This window comes from Budorcas taxicolor, chromosome 15, assembly GCF_023091745.1.
Source record: "Budorcas taxicolor isolate Tak-1 chromosome 15, Takin1.1, whole genome shotgun sequence".
Classification (NCBI taxonomy): domain Eukaryota; kingdom Metazoa; phylum Chordata; class Mammalia; order Artiodactyla; family Bovidae; genus Budorcas; species Budorcas taxicolor.
The window spans coordinates 73630766-73634263 of NC_068924.1; positions in this window are offsets into that span (position 1 = coordinate 73630766).

Consider the following 3498-nt stretch of genomic DNA (forward strand, 5'->3'; position numbering starts at 1 on the left):
GTTGCCATTTTCTTCTCCAGGGGACCTTCCCCACCAGAGATCCAACCCACATCTCCTGTGTCTCCTGCACTGCAGGTGGGATTCTTTACCACTGAGCCTTCAGGGAAGCCCCATATAGTTGCTGCTGCTGCTGCTGCTGCTGCTAAGTCGCTTCAGTCGTGTCCGACTCTGTGCGACCCCATAGACAGCAGCCCACCAGGCTCCCCCGTCCCTGGGATTCTCCAGGCAAGAACAGTGGAGTGGGTTGCCATTTCCTTCTCCAATGCATGAAAGTGAAAAGTCAAAGTGAAGTCACTGAGTCATGTCCAACTACCCCTGCTGAAAGGGCCAGTGTGGTTTCTGTTTTCCCTACTGGATTCCTCACAGTACAGGACTTTGCCAAAATTAACAAAAAAAAAAAGAGAGAGAGAGAGAGAAGAAGAAGAAATCGAACTTCAATCTGATTAAGTCTTTAGATCTAATCATCAATTTAAATCATTAAGCTTTGTGGTGATTTGTTATGCAGCAACAAACAGCTAATACAGGCGAGAGAATGACACTGAGGTTACGGATTCTGAGACAGTGAAGTGTTGATGAAGCGTCCAGGATTTCCTTCAGAATGATGGGAGAGGGGGGATAGAGGAGAAGCTGTGGTTCCGAGTGAAACAAAATGGGCCACAAGTTGAAAACTGCTGAAGCTGGGGGATGAATAGCTTGGTTTCACTAAGCTATTCTTTCTGTTTTATATGGGTTTTTAAAATTAAAATTTTTAAAAAAATTTGCTCAAACCTCACAGAACAATTGAAAACAGAAATTGCGTATTTGATAAGATTTGTTCTTCAGTTCAGTTTGTCAGTCGTGTCCAACTCTTTGCAACTCCATGGACTGCAGCACATCAGGCCTCCCTGTCCATCACCAACTCCCAGAACCTACTCAAACTCATGTCCACTGAGCCGGTGATGCCATCCAACCATCTCATCCTCTATCATCCCTTTTTCCTCCCACCTTCCATCTTTCCCAGCATCAGGGTCTTTTCAGATAAGTCAGTTCTTCACATCAGGTGGCCAAAGTATTGAAGTTTCAGCTTCAGCATCAGTCCTTCCAATGAATATTCGGGACTGATCTCCTTTAGGATGGACTGGTTGGATCTCCTTACAGTCCAAGAGACTCTCAAGAGTCTTCTCCAACACCACAGTTCAAAAGCATCAGTTCTTCAGTGCTCAGCTTTATAGTCCAGCTCTCACATCCATACGTGACTACTGGAAAAACCATAGCGTTGACGAGATGGACCTTTGTTGGCAAAGTAATGTCTCTGCTTTTTAATATGCTGTCTAGGTTGGTCATAACTTTTCTTCCAAGGAGTAAGCGCCTTTTAATTTCATGGCTGCAGCCACCATCTGCAGTGATTTTGGAGCTCAAAAAAATAAAGATTTGTTCTTAGTGAGTCCATATTGGGTTCCGGTGACACTCACTTCCATAGAAATGACATCTGGAATAATTCATCCTCTGCATTGAGATAAGTGTGCTGATCTGTAGTTTCAGAATCCACATTCTTTCCCCTTGTGAGAAGTGGAAGAGTGTACGGCCCTCACCTGACTTCAGTAGCATTTCCTTTTCTCTGATTTCTTGAGGACAGAGACAGTGAGTGGCTTGGCGGTCTCATCCACAAGTATTCCAGGACCAAGAGTTCTCTGTTCAGTCTGGAGCCCTGGACTCATTTAGAGCAACTGGGTCAGTGAGGGCAGTTTTCCAACCATCCCTGAGTTCGTTCCATGGTTGTATTGCCAAAGAGAAGGGATAGGAGCAAAACAGGAGATGAAGAATTCTGTTCCATCCATCCCTCCCCAAATGCCATCTTCCCCAAGCTCTGTTGGACCTACAGCATAAATATATCAGGAAAACAGGAACTAGAAGACAGAGAAAGGCACTATGGAAAGCGGACAGTGTGAAATTCAAGGCAAAATGCATTAAACAGAGCAAAGAGTGTCGTTTGATATTGATAAAAGTTATGATCAATAATGAAGTCATAGTTTGCTCCATGAACTTTCATGGACCAAAGAACATAGCATTGAAATATATTAAGCATAAACTCTTCGAAATGTGAGAATAAATTGACAGAAACTCAATTATAGTGGAAGATTTTAGCGTACTCATCTCAATCCGTGTAAGATCAAGAAGGCAAACTTAATAAAGCAATAAGAGATTCAAACAGTATCATTAGTAGCTGAATTAATAGATATAGAACTTATATCCTGCCAACAGAAACTATATCTTTTTGTCAAGTGTCTGTGTAACATTTACAAAATTGATCATATGCCAGGTCACAAATCAACACCAGTAAATTCCAAGTAGCAGGAAGTATACAAGTTACGTTCTCTGACCAAGTGTTATAAAACTAGAAACAAATAATGAAAAATTTACAAATAAATTTTAAAAGTCACCATTTAGAAATTTTTTTAAAAAATATCATTTTAACCCAAGTAGTGGATATTTTGTTCATGATTTTCTTTTTGCTGTAAATTTCACAGAAAGCCCTTTCTGTCACCCTTGATGTGTTAGTGAGATTTAGCTCACTGGACTTCTCTTTCCTGCAGCTGTCGGCTCGCACCTACGAGAGTGGACTTCGATGTTTGGACCACCCAGGATCCATTTTTCTCTTCTTCTGGTACTTGATTTCCTTCTGGAAAGCCTCCCTTCCCCATTCCCGGGGAGCTGGTGTTGACTTCCCCGTGTCCCTACCCCCACTGGTACCAACCTGGTCAATGAAAGCATTGTGTTACAGTGTTTAGTTCAGAAATAGCCAGCGAGACATTTGCTAGGACTGCTGGCTTCCGTCCCCTGCTGCACTTGAACCTGGGAGCGTGGAAGTCTGGGACTGCTACTGCCACCTGGTTATCACAGGAGGGGTCCCTTTGTGAGAAGAGAGCCAGTTCGAACTCCCCTGCTCTGTCCCATGACGTCGTTTGAGCCCCTGAATCAAACCACACCTGAAACCCAATCTACTCCTACACTTTTCAATAAAGTGCCTTTTAGTTTAATCCATCTTAAAGGGAGTTTTCAGTTACTTGTGTCTTTTCTTCCCACTTTGAATCTGGCTTTAGATACAATTCTTTTAATCCTCATTGAATTACTTGAATTGAATGGTCTAAACTGCATTTTTTTAGAACTTCCCAAAGCTTTCTGAGCCGTCTTCCCCTCAAGCCATGACTCATTGGTATCAGTCATCAAATCTGTCTACCCTTCTCATCTTTTTTCAGAACTTTCAAAGTCTTTCAAGTCAGTGCTTTTTATCTGTGAATTGACTTTGGTGGACTCTGAGGTCACTCCAAGATCACTCCAAAGGTAGAAGGAGCCAGAGGTCGACCCCAAGTCTGCCTGACTCCCAAGGCTTTTTCTGCTACACCAAACTGCCCTGCTCTGGACTATTTTTTCATCAGGAAGGGGACTCTGGGGCATCTCTCTGAGTCAAATTCTAAGACACCCATGTGGGCAGGTGGGAGCTTGAGGAAAGGCTGGGAG